The 19,821-nt window shown below is 40.7% G+C and overlaps 1 protein-coding gene and 1 pseudogene across 1 annotated transcript in view; one reads left to right on the top strand and one right to left on the bottom strand.

Annotated features, from left to right (window-relative positions):
* Positions 1-19,821, bottom strand: part of LOC140519717 (ficolin-2-like) — an 80,671-nt gene that overhangs the window by 31,110 nt on the left and 29,740 nt on the right.
* LOC140529684 (ficolin-1-like) lies at positions 738-15,157 on the top strand (annotated as a pseudogene).

Consider the following 19,821-nt stretch of genomic DNA (forward strand, 5'->3'; position numbering starts at 1 on the left):
GATTGGAGAGCTGAGGATGGCACTAAGTCTGTGAGCCTGGTTGACTAGAAGGACAGTATTGTCCTCTGCAGTAATAAGGGACCTGGGAAGAGGGAAGGGTTGGGGAGGAGAAATATAGAGTTCAGTTTCAGACATGATGATCTAGAGGTGCATCATAGGTGACATCCAATTGGAGCTGTCCAGGAATCATATAGTAATGCATGATCATAACTCAGGAGACAGACTCTGGCTGAATGTAAAGATTGGAAGTCATCTCTACAAATTGTTAATTGAACCCATGGGAGTTGATGAGATAAATAAAGCTAGACATAGTATAGAGCAGAGTTTCTTAACCTGGTGTATGTGAACTTGGGTTTATTATTATTGTTATTTTGCATTTCAATATAATTTATTTCCTTTGTAATCCTATGTATTTTATATTATGCCTTTAAAAACATTATTCTGAGAAGGGGTCCATAGGTTTCACCAGACTGCCAAAGGGGTCCATGACACAAAAAAAGCTAAGAATCTCTGGCACAGAGAGAGAAAGGAAAAGAGCTCAGGACAGAGACTTATGGGACACTCACGATTAGCTGGCATGACATGAATGAAGAATCAACAAAAGAGACTGAGAAGGAAGAGACAAATAGGAGGAGAATCCAGAGAGGGAAGTGTCATGAAAACCTAATGAGGATAGAGAGTCCAGAAGAAGGTGACCAACAGAGTCAAATAATAAGAGTTTAGGACCAAGAACAGACACAGATGCATATATATATATATGTATATATATATACATATATATGTAAACATGTTAAAAATATAAATATACCTATGCATATATATGTGCAGAAAATGTGAGCATTTATTAAGCACTTACTCTGTGCCAAGTACTGTGTTTAACTCTGGGAATATAAATACAAGCCAAAAGAAAAAAAAAATAGTCCCTACCCTCAAGGAGTTTACATTTTAATGGTAAAAGACAACACATGAAGGAGAGTTAGAAAATGATAGAGGGGATTCAGAAAGACCAAGGAAGGCTTTCCCCTCCACTTCCCAGATGTCTTACTCTCTTATTTATCTCACTGGATCTAAAAAGTCAGTCCACTCACTCTAACAAAGCACAATTCTCATCACCCTTGACTGACAGACTGTCCAAGTACTAGTTCAAGGGCTGACAGCTTAAAGGGTCTCTCATCCAAGTGGCCTGAAGATAGCTAAGCAGGCTAAGAAAACCAGTTGGCAAGTGGGTAAGGCTAAGAAATCAGGGAGGAGTTCATCCTGGTGTTCAAAGACTCCTGACATAGAAAAGAGCACTGAACACACAAGAGGAACCCCTCAACATGAAGAGATCAGTTTGGCTATCCCTGATAGGATTCTTCTATGTCTTTACCATTCTGTGCCAGGCTGAAAACCCATGCCCAGGTAAGCAGAATAATTCCTTTATAGCTGTATTTAACTTCCAAGGACAACTGTCCTTCAGGAAGAGCCACAGGAAATGGCCAATGAGCTTCATCTCCTCTTCATGACAGGGGACAGGTAAAATTCCCCCAAGTCCCAGGGATCTCTCTTGGCTCCCCAGATCAGAAAGTCCAGGAGTAGTGCCACCAGTAAAGATATTAGTGGGTCTGAAGAGTTTCATGGGGCTCAGATGACAGCCTACAAGACTTGAAGTTGACTCTAAAGATTGTTGATTAGGCCAATGTTACCATGCAGGTAAAAATTCCTAATCCACAAAAATCCAGGCTCACTGAAAAGATCAAATGTGGATAGAAAGATCCTATCCTCCTCTTCAGTTATTTTACAAAAGGATTCTTTACTTTGTAAAGTAATTCCCCACAAGCCTCTTTTAACAACAGGCTTCTTCTGTGTGTATATGATTACATGAACCCTTACATGCACAACTTTTTATTGTGTAAAGGAAGATCATCTGCTGTCTATATATGTATCACTGAAAAATTAACTATTTCAGAGGATGTTGCTTACACTCAGTTGTCAACTCTAATACTTGTTTATTTGATCTAAGATTTCCACTTATTAGGATGATGAATATAGTAAATCTTTAATAAGTATTTGTCAAGTGAATGGTACAGATAAGTAATCTTTCTAAAGTTTGCAGTTACAATGAAATTCAATCAAGGTTTTCCTTTCCTCACAATTTTGATTCAGGTAATTTTTGCTCAAAGTTAAGTAGATAGATGGTAGATAGGTAGGTAGGTAGGTAGATAGATAGATAGATAGATAGATAGATAGATAGATAGATAGATAGATAGATAGATAGATAGGCAGGCAGGCAGGCAGGCAGGCAGGCAGGCAGACAGACAGACAGACAGACAGACAGACAGACAGACAGACAGACAGATAGATAGATAGATAGATAGATGATAGATGGATGGATGGATGGATGGATGGACAGATGGAAAGATGGAGGGATGAATAAATAAATGATAACTTTTTTAATAGTAACATTAAAAACATTACCATGAATCACATATTTACCCATATTTTTTCCTGCTAGAGACACATGTGTAATGTGATAGCTTGAGGCTGAGAATTACACAGCTATTTCCAGGAGGGTCTTTTCTGCTGCATCTACCATCTAAAGAAGAAGGCAGAAGCTTCTTGGGCCTCTCAGCCTGAGTCTAGGCCCTTATTGCATATTTCAAAGGTGAAGGTGACAGGTCTGGAATCCTCAGGGAAGGTCCTCATAATCCAAGGGTGCTCAGGAGTACCTGGAGCCCCAGGACACAAAGGAAAAGCTGGTTTTATGGGAGAGAGAGGTATGTGGTTTCCCTGGAAGATCCTTTACCAGGGAGAGAAGAAGAAAAAGAAATAAAAGGGAAGAGACTGGGAGGAAAGGGAGGGAGCAGAAGGGAAAAAAGAAAGGAATAGAAGAGAAATGAGATCAAAAGATATCTCTTCATGTCATTCTTCCCCACCTTTCCCACCCCAACAGAAGCCCCATAAGCCCAACTCTGCAGAGATCTCCTATCTCCATCCCCATCTCCACTTCTGTCCTTTGACTCAAAACTAGACTAAGGGCAGCCATGGTCTTCATCCTTGGGTCCAGCAAAGCTAAGGCTGTCCCTTCCTACCCCACTTTAGAGGTAGTCAGGAGTTTCATTTCTATCCTAAAAGGACCTAAGCTTTCATCCTTGTGTTTGTAGGACCGAAGGGTCCTCCAGGGAACCCAGGCAAAGCTGACCCAATGGGAAGTAAAGGTAAGAGAAGACAATGCCTCAGCATCTTTGGATATACAGCTAATAAGAGAGGTTCTCCAGTATTTCAATTCATCATCCGTTTACTAAGTGCCTTATTTGTGTAAGGCACTGGACTAACTGCTGGCAGAATGCCTTATGATGTGAAAGGATGGCCAATTTGCATATCATCACTAAAAAGGAAAAATTTAATATAGTCAAGGAGAGAATTTATTTTGCTCTAATCCCAGAGTGAGCTGTTACCTACTTTTTCTGCATCTGGAAGGGGAGAACTTTTACAAAGGGAGTATAAATATGACAACTTCTTTTGCATTTTGTCAGATCCTTATCCTTGAAAAAGTAGGGAACTGATTTGTTTCACAGAATCTAACGTTTCTAATGTAAGATTATTGGAGGATAGAAGACATTATATGAGAGCGTGACCTACTGATGAAGTGAGGTATTGCTACTTAACTCTGGCAGACATTCATAGATCCCTCTTCATTAAATGGTAGAGTTATGAGTTTAGAGGTCAGATATGAGTACCCAAATCAAAGGAGGAAAGAAGGGCTCCCAGGTACAGAAGAGTTTCTAGTCTCAGGAAAGGACAGTTAGATTATAGAAAAATTAAAACTTTTCCTGGAGCTACATAACAATTCTGATCAACTTCAGCCAGGGTGTCAAGCACCAGCTCACAACACACCTGAATACTGCCCAAACCAAATTAAAATGTAATTGGGAAATATTTAACAAAAAAATAAAAATACATTATAACTAAGCCAGTTTTAAAGCTAAGTCAACACGTGACCCACAGGGACCTTTATGTACATATTAGTCAGCCTTACTTTCTGAGTTTGACACACCTCATCTACATTGCAACACCCATCATGTCATGGCATTGATCGCCAACCTAGCCCTTTACTCTCCGAGAGTTTCCAGCTCAGTCTCTGGAGATTTTTATTTTGTGCAGAAGGGAAAATGGTCCTCTCTTTTTAGAAATTCCCTTTGCAGTCTTCTTTGCTGAGATCTATCTATTATTTAAAAGAGGGAGAGTGCTATAACTACATTTCCAAGAGGCATTGAGCATGTACATGCACATACATGCACAAACATACACACACATACTCATTCACACAAGTATTGTCGAGTCCTACCTAATAAATGCAACTTCTTCCAGTGGAGAACTCTCACTGGGATGGAAGAACAGGTCAGGGGTGCCAGACCAGTGAATATACTGTAGATTTCTGCCCAAGATTCCAATATATGTTTGTTTTTTATGGAGTCAAGGCTAAAAGGTTGATGGATTGCTAAAATTCCTTTTCTGGGCACACAGATGTCAGAGGATACAGAGAATAAGGAACCAAAATATTATAGGAGAAGAATCAGGGAATTGAGATTCTAGAATGAGATCCACTCTACTTATATTCTTTCTGAAATATAAACTGACAGAATCCTGGTAGTAACCCCAAGAGGTCATAAAGTCCATCTCCTGCCTCTGGAAAGGGTTAAAATTAAGCCTTGTCATTGAAATTGAATTTGAGAGACTGAAGACATACTGGTAGATAAGGCTTAGGCCTTTCTCTCAAGGAGTTAAGAAGATAATTCAAGTTCACAAATAGATATCATATATATACATATACATATACACATATATTTAACTAGGATAAGTATAATGGGGTTTCCCTACACTCTGCATTGGTTCACTCCTCTAATCTCACCCACATAAGCAGGTTGGGTCCTCAGAGGGGCAGCTATTATAACTATTCTTATGGTTCTAGTAGTAGCCTTGAGAATGGCAGATGGTGAGAAAATGGAGAAGGTGTTGAGATATAGTCTTACTACTATTGCTCCCAAGCCCCCACCCGTGTACTTCCCAGATGGCACAATTAACATTTACTCAAAAGGCAAAGTAAGAACAATAATACATAATACTCCATTCAATAAACTGGGATGTAGTCTCCCTCAAATACATGTAATCCATAGGAAGAGTGGATTCAAATTTAAAGTAACTTGGTAGTGAGGCATACCCATTGTAAAAACATGTGGCCAAGGTGACTTAGAACTCTGGAAATGTAGGTATCAATGTCTTTTTTTCTCAGCATCTGTCCTCACAATGGTCCACTGATAGATGTGACAGATGTGTTGGACACATGGCTCTGCAGCTAAGCTGGGCTGCTCCACTACCATAGAACCAGGCCACTACTGTGCTAGGATGGGTCTCTTGGTTGCGCTCCTTCAGAAAGAGCAAAGAACCTTAACCTGGGGTTTGCAGAAATTCTCCAGATATGTTCCCTTGGCTGGATCCTGAGGGGTTTCCACCCCCTAGGCAACAGGCATCAGGACATAATAGTATATAACCTCTTTTCCATTGGGCTCTGAAGTCTTCCCTTAGATCAGTCTTCCTTCCCAAACCCAATGGCCTTTCATTCTCCTTGACCTCTCTGTAGCTACTGACATTGTTGATCACTCTCTCTTTCTTAATACTGTCTTCTCTCTAGGTTTTCAGGACACCACTTTCTCCTGGATTTCTTCCTACTAGTCTGACCACTTCTCAGTTTCCTTTTCTGGCTCTCCCTCCAGATCACACCCTCTAACCACAGATGTTCCTAAGGGTTCTGTCCTGGGCCCTTTTCTCTTCTCCCTATACACTACCTCATTTGATGATCTCATCAGCTCCCATGGATTTAATTGCCATCTCTATGCTGATGATTCTCAAATCTACCTTTCTTGCCCCAGTCTCTGCTGACATCCAGTCTCACATCTCCAACTGCCTTTTAGACATCTCAAACTGGATGTTCAGAAGACATTTTAAACTCAATATGTCCAAAACAGAACTCATTATCTTTCCCCCTAAACTCTTCCCCTTTTCAAACTTCCCAGTCAATGATGTCAAGGGTACCACTGTCTTCTCAGTCCTGCAGTCGTGCAACCTAAGAGTCATTCTGGAATCCCTTCTATATCTCTCACTCTCCATATGAAATCAGTTGCCAAAGTCTGTCAATTTCATCTTTACAACATCTCTCATTTGTGCCCTGCTCTCTCCTCTGACATTGCTACAATTCATGTGGAGGCCCTTATCACCTCACACCTGGACTATTTGCCTCAAGTCTCTCCCTACTCCAGTGTACCCTTGATTTAGTCACGAAAGTGATTTCAGGTCCAGCTATGTCACCCCTCTACTCGATAGACTCAATAAACTTTCTGTCACCTCCAGGATCAAATACAAAATCCTCTGTCTGGCATTCAAAACCCATCATAATCTACATTCCCCTCCCACCACCACCTATCCAGTTTTCTTATACCTTACAGCTTGCACGCGTGCATGCACACACACACACACACACACACACACACACACACACACACACAGTATTCTTTGATCCAGTGACACAGGCCTTCTTGCTATTCCACAAACAAGACACTCTATCTTTTGGCTCTGAGCATTTTCACTGGCTGTCCCTCATTCCTGGAATGCTCTCTCTTCTCATCTCTGCCTTCTGGCTTCCTTTGATCTCCAAATGAAAAGCTATCTAATAAGAGAAGCTTTTCCCAGCCCTTATTAATTCTAGTGTCTATTCTCTTTTCTTTCTTTCCCATTTATACTTGCTTGTGGGGCAGCTAGGCAGTGCAGTGGATAGAGCACCAGTGCAGGAGTCAGGAGGACCTGAGTTCAAATCTCACCTCAGACACTTGACACTCACTAACTGTGTGACCTTGGGCAAGTCACTTAACTCCAATTGCCTCATCATCTCCAGTCATCCTGATGAATATCTGATCACTGGATTCAGATGGCTCTGGAGGAGAAGTGAGGCTGGTGACCTGAATAGCCCTCCCTCACTCAAAACAAAGTCAAGTGCAAGTCATGTCATCATTTCTCTGATGGCATAGTCTTCTTTGGCAATGAAGAATGAACACACACACATTTATACTTGCTTGTACATGGTTGTTCACATATTGCCTTCCCCCAACTGATTGTGAGCTCCTTGAGAAAGGAGACTGTTTCTTCCCTTTCTTTGTATCCATAGCAGTTAGCAAAGTGCCTGGCACATAATAGCTACCTAAAAAATACTTATTAAATGGCTGACTATTTCTGAGCTGGATATCCTCAGTGAAAATCCTGTTCTAACTTATGGTGATTAACTAGTATATTTACTAAATCCTCTTCTCTTCAGGCTAAGCCATAAATAAGCATAACCCTAAGTCCCTACATTTGCCCAATAATTATAAAGAGTCCTGGGGTTTGGGGTTCTCTAGTTATTAACTCTAAAGTTCTCTCATTGATCACATGCATCTGGGAAGCATGCACTGCAGTTGTCTTTGCCCTAAATAAGTGGTCTCATCCGGCTGCTTTCTTAGTGTTTTTCATAGTCAACTCGCACTTCCTTTCAATCAGCCATGCCAATGTCTGAAAGGGGGCATAACCTTACATAAATGGATAGAAAAGAAGCACAGAATGTTCTTAGATATTCCCAATATCTGAGATAATGAACAGTTAACTGATATACTTGCCCAAAGTCTCCCAATGACATGGGCCAGAGCCCACTGATTGAGTCTCAACCTCTTCATACCACTGGGATCTAGGCCAAGGTTACACTTCTGAACCTGACTTCAACTTGAGAACCCACACCTAGCTCTAAAATTATCTTTCTACAAATTTTTTTAAAGTATCCTACATCTGTCTCACATACAAAGTTTCCTTCTTTCCTTCCTTCCTTCCTTCCCTCCTTCTCTCCCTCCCTCCCCCCTCTCCCTTCTCTCCTTCTGTCCATGCAGGGTATCATACCCCCACCTATGGTGCTCTGTCCAAAGGAATGTAAATTTTGATTGCTAAAACCTATCAAGATATCTCGGGGTTTACAGGCTAGATTTCTTTTGTTATGGATCATGCCTTAAACCCAAATCACTCTGGCTCTCACGGATTGGCCAATAATAGGTCCCAGCCCAAGCCTCACTTGGTTATTTTTTGATTCTGACGGCTCAGAGTGATTGTAAATAGCAATTGTAAAATTGTTTCTGTTTTGGTCAGAAATCCTAAGGGTCTTCCCTTCCCAGGCTGATTTTATTTTATTTTGATTTATTGAAGAGGCAAAAGACGTCATTCTTTGCCTCATTTTTACCTAGCCTTAATGACTGAATGAGTATTGCCTCAGATAAACTGAGACCTGGGAAAGAAAGACCTTAGCTTTGAAAGGCCAAGGCTTCCCACTGCATCAGGTGCCATCTCCAGGCATCCTGATCTATATCTTGCCACTGGACCCAGATGGCTCCAGAGGAGAAAGTAAGGCTGATGACTTTGCATAGCCGTTCCTCACTTAAATCCAATTCATTTGCAAGTCATGACATCTCCCCTTCTTGATGTCATGATCCTCTTAGAGAATGAAGAATAAACAACATACAAAGTACTGCTCTACCCTTTATACAACCCCAGGGAAAAAGTCTATAGCTGTACCCAATAAATGACTGACCAAAGGTATTAAGAAGAAAAGAGGAGGCAGCTCATTCTCCTAACTTAATTGCAGTTTATCCCTTGGGTTGTTAGATAGGATTATACTTCTCCCCCATCACCAATTGCATAACTGGACAGACTCCAGAGAAATGTGTAATTGGCAACTCTTACTGGTCATAATCAGCATCAAGAAAATAATTTCCCAGAAAAACAAGAAGAAAAAAAACCTTTCCAGAACAGCCAAAAATTAAAATTAATTTCTCTCTTTCAGGAGAAAAAAGAGTCCCAGGGATGTCATCTTCCTTTGGTGAGAATATTCCCCATAATTACACATGACAAGTTTGGAGAGCTATGTGTGAAGAGGGGAAATAACCTCTTAGTTTGAGGAGGCCCTCTTCCCCAGACCCCAGGTTGTAGGTCTCTTTTGCCTGCACAATGCAATCCTAACATTGTGAAATAAGAGCTAGGTGGTGCAGTAGAAAGGGCTCTGATCCTGGAGTTAGGAGAGACCCAAGTTCAAATCTAGTCTGAGATACTTCCTAGCTTTGTGACCTTGGGCAAGTCACTTACCCTTTGTCTGCCTCAGTTTTCTTAACTATACGAGAGTAATAACAGCATCTACCCCGCAGAGTTATTGTAAAGACCAGATGAGATAATATTTGTAAGGTGCTTAGTACAGTTCCTGGCGTATAATAGGTGCTATATAAATGCTTATTCTCGTCAACTTCCTCCCCCATGCTCCCTGCCCTTGGCCAGCTGTTCTCTGGTACTTTCAAAGTTCTTGACCTCCCCACCTTTTTTCTCTCCTCCCTCCAATCTATCCTTTATGCCATTGCAAAATTCATCTTCTTAATGCACAGTCTGATTCTGTCACTCCTGTGCTCAAAAACCTTCAGGGACTCCCCACTGGTTATAGAAAAAAATGCAAATTCCTTAGTCTGGTATGTAAGGTCATCCACAACATGGCTCCAATTTACCTTTATTTCACTCTAATTTCTTTTCTGTGCATTACTTTCTAGCCAAACTGACCCACTAGCTACTCCTCGATCCTCTCCTTTTGTGCATTTAAAGAGCACATTCCATGCTTGAAGCACACTCCCTACTGTTGCAATCTTTCTCTATTAAGACTTGCCCACCTCCTTTATGAAGTCTTCACATCCTTTATCTCCCTATCCTTTACCTGTCCTGTTCCCCTCCAATTGGATGTGATCTCTGAATTCCTCAAATTTCTTATAGAATTCTGTCTTCATCTTTCTTTAGTCCTTATCCGGGTTTATCTCCTTTCATATTTATTAAGGTGCATGTTTGTCTTAAGGGCAAGGCCTGTGTTGCTTTTTTTTTTTTTTTTAAGTTGTAATCTGAAGAGAGATAGTGTGGTCAAGTGCTTAAAGAACTGGCATCTGAATCAGGTGGACTTTGTTCTGCCTGACACACCCTGGCTCTGGGCAGACCACTTAATGTCTTAGTGCTTATACAATTCTAAGACTGTGAATGGAAGCAAAATGACAGTCTGCTTTAGAGGAGAGAATTTACTCTTCCAGGAGTTCATGATAACAATAAATCACAAGTCCAGTCCCTATTCTGACCTGGATCGAATTGTTCCTCTGATGGTAGCTACCTTATAGTCAGACAAAGTGTCCAAGACAAAATGATCAGTTTTGTAATTCTAGCCTTATAAATCCAAGACTACAAAGTGATGGTGAAAGTCATTTCCTTTGTCCTTCCTTGTCTCTTCCTTATGTGTTCTAGAAACTGATGGAGCTCTGGTGGTCCCAATCTAGACCCTTTCTAGGTATTGTAGAATGCCCTTCTCGCTTGAGCGATGTTCTGAGAGCTGATGTCCTGTCCTTAGAGGGACTGCTTCCATAGGATTATAGATTTTGACCTGGAAGAGACCAAAAAGGTCACCTAGTCCAACTCCTTCATTCTACAGATGAAGAAAAAGAATGAGAGGAATTAAACGATTTGCCCAAAGTTACACAAGTAGTAAGTATCAAGTTTGGGCTTTGGATTCGCGTTCTCTGATTCCAAAGTTGTTTTGACCTATCAGCTGCTTCTCCTGCCATCCAGGGCCACACTTACCATTCTTACACAGCGTGTTTTACAGGTCCTTCATCCCTGAAGATGAAAGGAAAAAATGGGACAAAATTCCGAAGACCAAATGTGACATATGCGGCACAAGAACCAGGATATGAGATATGGGGCACGGGGTCCATGCTGGCTCCTTTGATTTTACCCCAGTTATATGTATCAGAGCTGCAAGAAACTGAGGAGGCTATTGGCTATTCCTCTCTCTTGGCAGTTCTCTGCTCCTCCATTCTTCTACCTCTCAACAGATCAAGATAGACTAATGTCCTCCAGAGACACCCAGAAGAGATCTTTGACATGACTCCAGTACAGGACTAATTTTCTCAAATATCCCTTCCTTCTAAATTCTGACCTCCCTAACCCCTTTTAAAAATTTTGTGGTAATTCTTCAAGGGGGTAGCTAGGTGGATTAGTGGATAGGGCACTAAACCTGGAGTTAGGAAGACCCAATTTCAAATCTGGCCTTATGCTAACTGTGTGTCTTTGGGCAAGTCAGTTAACCTCTGTTTGCCTAATCTACTAGAGAAGGAAATGGCAAACCACTTTAATATTGTTGATACTATCTCAACTCCACTTTCTTCTGGTTTACTTGTCTCTTGAAGTCTTTTCTTCTTCCTGCTATTTCAGAATCAAATCATCCTTCTGCCAAGTCTGTGGGTTCCCAAAGGCAGGCTAAATTCTACTGAGGCAAAATCTCTTTTTTTATGCCTTCGGCTCCTGGTCCTATGCTCTGGGATGATATACAGTACCTTGGGGTCATACATGGCCCCTGATTATAAAATAATCATAATGCTTCATCCATATGACAACCTTTCAGGCACTTGAAAATAGATTCTCTATCCCTTCATAATGTTCTGTTTTCCAGACTATACATATTCACCTCTATTCCCTCCTCTTCTTCCACCATAGGTTTTCCAGAGACAAACTGATGATGGGTCTGTGGATTTCTTCCGGAACTGGGCTGCATACAAAAGAAGCTTTGGCAGTCAGCTAGAGGAATTTTGGATAGAGAATGACAACCTCTACAGCCTGACAGCCCAGAATAAAAAATTCATCATCTCTACCCACATTCCCCTAGATCCAGGCAAAGGGTCCTCATCCATAGATATAGTGCATTCACAGAGTAGGGTGGTCCCTACATAGTATAATGTGAAGACCATTAGAAAATGTCCCCTTGCTCAAAAGTATCTCCCGACCTATTTGTCATAGAGACTAGAAGGCTACCAACAGAGAATCACTCCTTTAGCTCAAAAGGACCTCTAGTCAACTCAGTTCAATTCAATCCAACAAATGCTTATTAAGTATTTACTACATGCGAGGTTTTGTTTCTACGAGGTTTTTTTCCCCATCACACAGACTTTTTATAAGCACAGAAAATTAGATTCTCTGTCAATATCAATGTAACTATTCACATGCTAAATATGAATTCACAACCATAGACAGGCATCAAAAACAGATGATATACTTAATAGTGGGGGAACGAAAATATCTAATATTGACAGTCTTAATATAAAATGAAACTGGGAAACATGGTAAACAGGCTAAGGAAAGGCACAGACCATGCTCACGGACAAGTCTGGGGACAACATTTACAGGTTCAACTTGTCACAAGAACCATGGGAGTGGGAGAAGTCCAGCAGTCCTATCAAAGAGAAGTGAAAAAAGAGGATAGAAAGGGAATAAATTAAAGCAGCTAGGCTGAAACTTCAAACCCTAAAACCATTCCAATCTGGAGAAAGCAAGGGATTCTTAGGAAGAAGGAGCTGACTAATGCAACACAATTTTAGACCCTTTCTAAACAGGAAACAATGAACTCTGAATAGACCTCCGAGGCCTTGACCAAAATGATTTCTTTGCCAAGTACACTTCATTCCAGATTCTAGGAGAGACAGAGAAATATAAGCTGATTCTGGGAAACTTTGTGGATGGGAATGCAGGTGGGTTATCCATAAATCTGTGACAGGTAGAAGGCTCCAGGGAGGGGATGAAGGGTTATGTATTCAAATATCCCCATAAAGATATGTTCCTTAAGAAAAAAACATCACTTTTCCACCTTGTCCTCAGCAATTCTGGCTGCCATTTCTGCTTCCTTGGCCAGAGCTTTCTGCTTTCCTACAATCTATGACTTAGGCACAATCCTAAGGATGCAAAACCTTTGGATACCCTGTAAGAGAACTCAAGAAAGATTCTCTCTAGGTTTTGATACTTGCTCCATGACTGACCTTGACCAAGTCAAGCCTCAATTACATCATCTACAAGAAGAGAGGGTTGGATGAGATCATGTCTAAGGTGTCCCAGTGGTTTGTGGTGTTATGATCTATTGAAATGATGAGTTTAGAAAAGGCCCTCAGAAATTGATGGCCCCACTGCCCATATGAGGCATTCCATGGTATAATTATGGAATAATGGCAACCCAAAGCTTAATGGCAGATTTTACATTTTAGAATAGCTTCTAAAAGTTACAGAGCTGATCTGTCCCCAGTAACAAGAAAACCCAAGAGAGATGATGATTAGACAATATATGTACTAAAGAGAGTTGGTTAGGAAAAGGTATACCCTGAAGGGGAAGTCTTGTGGAAATTCCATGAGAGGTTGTAGAGTATAGGATAGGAGAAGATAGATTATTGGGGGTCAGAGAAGGGCCCTGTATAACATAAAAAGCTGCCTCCCTTGGAGTCATATAATAAGTGCTTAATAACTGCTGGCTTGTTTCCTTCTTTCCTACATAGTTAGCCCTGATCCTTCCCCTGAGCTCCAGTCCCATATCATAGACCAGCACTTCAGACTCAACGTATCCAGAATCTGAATGTTTCATCTTCCTCAGTAAACCTACCATTGTTCCCAGCTTTCCTTTTCTGTCAGGAGCACCACTATCTTCCCAGAGTACCAAATTCAGACCCAGATCTTTGAATCTTATTGCTCTTCTATCCCTGATGTAGTTAGTTTCCAAGTCATCAGTTCTATAAGAGGAAAAGGAACCAGCAAAAAGTACCTACTATGTTCCAGTCACTGGATGAAGCACTTTGCATATGTTATTTCATTTGCTCCATACAACAACTCTGTAAAAAGTAGGTGCTATTATCATTTCCATTTTACATCAAGGAAATGAAATTTGAAGTGACTTGTCCAAGGTCAAACGACCAGTAAGTGTCTGAGTCAGAACTGAACTGAGGTATTCCTGACTCTAGGCCCAGCCCACTATCCACTGAACTACTTAGCTTCTATAACATCTCTCAATTCAGTCCCCTTCTCTTTACTTCCAATTCTACCACCCTAGCTCAGGCCTTAATTTTAATAGCTTCTTTTAGTGGTTTCCCTGCATCCAATCTCTCTCCTTATTCATCCTTCACACCATTCCCAAAATGCTTGTCCTCAGACACAAATTGGATCAAGTTATTCCCCTGCTAAAAATTTTTAATGGTCCCCATTGCGTCCAGCATAAAATGGGAAGTCACTAGTCTAACATTCAAGGCCCTTTATAGTTTGTCTCCAACCTCTAATTTCACATTAGGTCATCATACACCTTACAATGCAGCCAAATTGGATTCTTAGGTATTCCCTGTACTCAATATATTAACTCTTATCTCTTTATATTCATTCAAGCTTTCCCCCATGCCTGGGTTGCACTTGCTTTTCACCTCTGCCTTTTCTATTTTTCTTTTTTTAAGAATCAGATCAGGTACCTCATTCCTATGACTGCTTTTCTTAATGCTCTCAATTTCTAGTGCTCTCTCCCCACTTCCATAACTTATGACCTGTGTGACTTTGGACAAGTTAATTAACCATCTTGAGCTCAATTTTCTTATCTGAAAATAAAGCATCTGAACTAGATAGCCTCTGAGATCCTCCTCAACACTAAATCTTTTATCATCTCTCATCATTTCTCTCTCCTCTCTCTCTCTCTCTCTCTCTCTCTCTCTCTCTCTCTCTGTGTGTATGTGTGTATGTGTAAGTGTGTGTGTGTCTCTCCTCTCTTCTCTCTCTTCATCTCTCTTCTTACCCAGAGATGTTAAATGGCTACCCAATTAATCAATGACAGAGCCAGGGCTGGGACTCAGGTGTCCCTGGGGCTAGTCCAATGCACATTTCTCTAATTCCCCAAGCCACAATTATAATTCTAATTCCCATGGACTTTTTGGAACATCATGGGGGTGGACAGAGCTGGACAACTAAGAGTTTTGGTTGCACTCTAATCTCTGCAGGTGACTCAGTGAGCTACCACAATAAAAAGTCATTTACCACCAAGGACCAAGACAACAATGAACATGACTCCCACTGTGCCCCGAGGTACAAGGGGGCCTGGTGGTATGAAAAGTGTCACAATGCTAATCTCAATGGGCTCTTCCTCCAGGGAAACCATGAAAGCCATGCCAATGGAATCAACTGGAAGTTTGGGAAAAGGTACAATCATTCTTACAAGATATCTGAAATGAAGTTCTGACCTGTCTAACCCCAGATACTCTACACCTTTTGAAAGAATTCAGAACCAGACTATTAGAGGAGGGAGCTACACAGGGAATTGTGACTGCTGTTGTTCCCAGCCACAGTGTGGGTATGAGGAAGATGGAGCAGAGATGTTACTGCTCTGGGAGGGAGGGAAAGGAAGCATTCCCACTACCACCATCCCAGGGCAGGCCCTCATTCCTTCATATCTGTATTATCACAATAACCGTCTGACTGGTCTCCCTCTTTCAGTATTCCCCAGTGTCTACACAACTATAATACATATTCCTGCTCCAGCAAACTTCCCAAAACACATCTCTGATCAAGCCTGATGTTAGATGCATATGCAGCTAGATGGTTCCATGGTTACACCACTGGGCCTGGAGTCAGGAAAACCTGAGTTCAAACCCAATTTCACTTGCTTAGTGACTTTGCAGCCCTGGGCAAGTCATTTAATCTATTTGCCTCAGCTTCTTCAACTATAAAATGGGTGTAATAATCATATAAACCTACTTTCTACAGGATTATCATGAGGCTCAAATAAGATAACAATTGTAAAAGCACTTAGTACAATCACTGGCACATAGTAGGTGTTACATAAATTCCTATTCCCTTCCCTCCACTCTTACTCAAAAATCTAAAATTATTTCACCAGTGCCTACCAAATAAAAGCCTAATCTCAATTTAACCTTTGCTTAATCATTTACTTTCATGTTGTGACCCAATATATGTAGCCATTCCTCAGGCAATGGGAATTTACTTTGCTTCCCATTCTTTGCAACTGCAAAATAGGTTGTTACAAATATTTTAGTGTAGCTTTCTGTCTTTTATATGTTACGGGGATATGCTTAGCAGTGAGATCTCTAATCAAAAGGTATGACTATTTCAGTGACATTTTTAAAAGCATAATTCCAAAGTGATTTTCAGAAGAGCTGTACTTATTCACCATTCCACCAATAATGTAGTAGTGTGCCTGCTTTCCAAATGTCTTACCAACATTAACTATTTCCATCTTTTCTATTGTGCTGGGCAAGAAGTGAAACCTCAGAGCTGTTTTCACAGGATCATAGCTATGGGGCCTAGAAGGAACTCCAAAGGCCAGCCCCTTAATTCTACAGATAAGGAAGGTAAGGAATGTCTTCATTATGATTAAGTACAACCCTACAAGAGTACAGACTGATATATTCCATAAGAAAATAATCATATGAATTATCCATAGTGGTGGAAGTATAGGATGAGCATTTTTATACATTCTTAAAGTGATAGGACTGTGATATCTTTCCAACCCCTTAATCCTGACTGAAAAATAGAGGAGTTTCTCATGTGTGTGTGTATATATATATATATATATATATATATATATATATATATATATATATATATATATATATATATATATCACAGCTTTGGGCCAACAAGTTCAAGTTCAGGGGCTAAGTGAGATGTGCCTCAAATGAGATGATGAAAATGGGACAAACTCCCTGTCTGAGCTGAAATGAGCTGAAAGTTGAGTGCTGGTAAATATTTAACAACCATCTTGGAGGGGTAGATGGTGGAGAGGGGAATGTATGCATTTTTAAGCTTAATCTACATTATTAACATCATCTTCTCCATCACTTTAAGTCTAGACAATCAGCAAAACCATAAATCAAGCCCTGATTTGTTGCATTTACCAGTTTCAAGGTGTAAAAGCTCACAGTGAAAATTTAACAGTGCCAGGTTTGAGTTGGCTCTGGCACACTCCAGTTGTTATCCTCCAGAGTAAAACTGCTCTTTTCTCCTTCTTCAAAGATTAATTCATAAACCACTTCTGCTTTGAAGCTTTCCCTGGTAGTGATCTCTCCTTCAATCAATCAATAAGCGCTTATTGAGCTCCTATCATGTGCCAGGCACTGTGCTAGGTGCTGCAGATACAAGGGCAAAAATGGAACAGTGCCTGTCCTCAAAGACTTTACCTTCTATTGAGGAAGACAATGTGTACATTTATATCGAACACATACAAAACAAGTACAAGTGTGATGTGATGGACTGGCCAATGAGGGCTAGTCTTAAGCTCATAAATATACATATCCTGCCTGTTTCTAATCCAAGGGGATTGATTTCAGGCTGTGAGTGACTCAGGGTATTCGACTGTGTGAAAAGTCTTCCAAGTGGCTGCAGCTGGGAAGAAATGATGACTCAGGAATAGCCGAGCTAGAACTGAATGTTGCAATCAAAAGATTTTCAATTCGACCATCTCTGTCTTTTTTGGCAGCTTAGAGTGAAAGGAGTGCTGATGAGTGGGGGAGGGAGAGCTGGCTAAATTTCTGCAACTTAGTGACAGTAAGCACATGGTGCCTCTTTAATTTAAAAAAAAAGTTTATTCTTTCCTGATTTTACAAGAATGAGAATTCCAAGATGAGAGTGCCCAGGCAAATGGGTAAGTTTGGGAGCACCACAGCTCACATCAAAGGACCTGCCAGCAACCACAGTTAGCAGCAGAATCCACAGCAGCCACAGGAGTTGGGAGGTGAAGGAGCAGCAATCTGGAAACAGATATGCCCAGGCAATAACCTTGTGAGCACTTCAGGGCCCCAAGAGATTTAAGACCAACTAACCTGCCTGGTCTGTCCCAAAAGTAGATTGACCCATTCATGTCATGCCCCATGAGCAGCAGCCTTGCTGAGCAACAGAAAGATTCATCCATAACCAGGGTCATACCCCTTAGCAAACTTTATGAGGATTCCATGACAAGGGAAAAGAACTTCCAGGGCCAAGAATTAGGAGGTACCCTCTTGGCCACATGTGTTCACACAAGTCCCTCAAGACCACTGTACTCTTAAGTTTGAGCAAAGTCTCTCCCAACAGACCTTGGGAGGCAAGATGAGCCTCCCACTCCCACCCCAGGTTTAGAAGGAATATTTTATAACAATTGTTCAAGCTATACTGCTTCAATAAATCCCTTTCCTAAAAGCTAATTGATGTCTATCTATGAGCCAACTATTAAGGGGAAGCACATTGATAACATCTCAAGAGCTATAGTATCAGAAATCTCAGTTACCTTTTGATGATACAGAAAGGTTAAATATGTCCTTTTCAAATATTTAAATAATAAACACTGGCATTTATAAAGTACTTAATGGTTTGCAAAGTCTATTACCAATATTAGCTCATTTTACTTGTTTATTTTACTTAGCTTTCTACATACTATAAATAAGTTAGCCAAACTCAACTTCTTCTCTTCTTCCTTTTTGTTTTGTCTCTTCCCTCTCCATCATCACTATCAACACTACCACCACCATCTTCATTATCATGTAGAGGTCTCCCCATCCCCCAATCTCTACCAGATCTTCAAAGAACCAGGATGACTGAGAAGAGGCATAGACAAAGACTAGAATAGGTTTTCTCAGTGCAGAGTCTTTCCATTGGTCCCCAGAGAGTAATGCTGTGCTGTCTCCCCAGAACCTCTAAAAAGAATTGGAAGGTCCAGGAATGACGGGATAATTATGAAGAGATGAAGCTCCATCAGTAGAGGAAAGATTAGGAAGCAATGAAACTACAGCCCTCAGGCTCCACTTTACCAACTCAGCCCCTGACAGTCAGCAACCAATAGCAAGTTTCTCTGATAAAGGTCTCATTTCTAAGATATCTAAGGACTAGATGCCATGAAAATGTGCTCTTTTTGGCGGGGGTTGGGGGGGAAGAGGGAGCTTCTTTCCTAGTACCCATCCAGCCTCCCTTTCTTCTTTCAGCTACAATCTCACCCCAACTCCCCCTCCACTACCACCCTTACAATGTAAGTTCCCTGGGTCTCCTTAGAGGCAGATGGTAGTGCAACGGATAAAGATCTGAGTCAAGACCAGAGTTAAAATCCATGATTATTAATCATCAATAATTTGGGGCTACGCAGAGTTCTCTCCTTCTAAATTCCAGATTTTAAAAAGTTCAGCTTGTTGAAGGACATTACTGATAATAGGATGAGACCCATACTGGGGCTGCTTGGGTGGGGCATACATTCTTTGACTAAATAGTCCAAAACTGGGGGTGATCTGGGTAGAGAGATAGTTTCTCAGTCCAAGGATGACAGGATGTCACTTTTAGCCCCTCATTTTAATATAGCCCACTTCCCATTGTGTTAACCAATCAGAGTGGATTGTCACTCCTCTTCCAACAAAACATTTAAGCCCTGAGCCTGCAGTCATGATTGTCTTTGATCAAAGAGAAATAGACAAATGATCACCCTTTTATTAATAACATGCTGGTCTTATTAATAAAATAATTACCCAAAAACTACGTCTCTTGAACCTTTTTAATCATCACACTTGCTGTATGACCCTGAGCAAGTCATTTAATCTGTTAGCTTTAATTTTAAAATGAAAATATTAGTACCTACCTCACAAGGTTGTTGTGAGCATCAAATGAGATATTTGTAAAAAAATTTAAAAATGCTTAGTATAATGCCTGCCATATAGTAGGTATTATAGAGAAGATTATTTCCTCCCCTCCCTATTAGAATATAAGCTCCTTTATTGTTTTATTCTTTACATTTTTATTCCTAGCACTCAGTACAGTGCCTCACATATGGTAGCAGCTTAATAAATGCTTGGTGATTAATTCTCTCTCTCTCTCTCTCTCTGAGTAATAATAATCCTTCCTTCCTTCCTTCAGTCTCCAGCCCATAGACTGTATTAT

Source organism: Notamacropus eugenii, chromosome 1 (genome assembly GCF_028372415.1).
Source record: "Notamacropus eugenii isolate mMacEug1 chromosome 1, mMacEug1.pri_v2, whole genome shotgun sequence".
In the NCBI taxonomy this organism is placed as follows: domain Eukaryota; kingdom Metazoa; phylum Chordata; class Mammalia; order Diprotodontia; family Macropodidae; genus Notamacropus; species Notamacropus eugenii.